Below are 898 nucleotides of genomic sequence, written 5' to 3'. Positions count from 1 at the left end.
ACGTTAACTAAGTTAACGTGAACTCTAACGTGGAAGAAGGAAATTAAGCCAACATTAGTGACACTCACCTTTGTCACTAACGTTGGACCAAGCTCATATTGGCCACGTTAAGAGCCACGTTAACTCAGTTAACATGGACTCTAACGTAGGGAAGCAAAATAATGGCCAACGTTAGTGACACTCACCTTTGTCACTAACGTTGGACTAAGCCACTTTGAGCCATGTTAGTTGCCACGTTAACTTAGTTAACGTGGAAGCTAACGTGGAGGGAGCAAGAATCGCCAACGTTAGTGACACTCACCTTTGTCACTAACGTTGGAATGAGCCACTATGAGCAACGTTAACTCCCACGTTAACTTAGTTAACGTGGAAGCTAACGTGGATGAAAAAATGATGAGCCAACGTTAGTGACAGTCACTTTTGTCACTAACGTTTGAGATGGCTATCACCACCACGTTAGAAGCCACGTTAACCTAGTTAACGTGAACTCTAACGTGGAAAGAAGGGGCGTTTTGAAACATTAGTGACAAAGGTAAGTGTCACTAACATTTTCGAAGATTTGGCAAGCCTACGTTAAATGTCACGTTAGCCACACTAACGTGAACTCTAACGTAGGGAAGGGAGGATTCTCAACGTTATTGGAAAAGGTAAGTCCCAATAACGTGTGCGAAGGATCAAGAGGCAACGTTAGTGCTCACGTTGGTGCCACTAACGTTGAAGTTAACATGGATCACCCTTGGGTTAGGAACGTTAGTGAAAAAGGTGAAAAAGGTGAACGTTCTCGAACCCACACTTTTCACTTAACGTTAACGCCACTAACGTCCTAAACTAAAAGTCCCTGCCTACTTCATACTTTTCATACTTTAGTAAAGCTAAGCCCACTGAAGAGGATAACTGC

Source organism: Arachis ipaensis, chromosome B09, assembly GCF_000816755.2.
Source record: "Arachis ipaensis cultivar K30076 chromosome B09, Araip1.1, whole genome shotgun sequence".
Classification (NCBI taxonomy): Eukaryota; Viridiplantae; Streptophyta; class Magnoliopsida; order Fabales; family Fabaceae; genus Arachis; species Arachis ipaensis.
Note: the sequence above shows the minus strand (reverse complement) of the source record.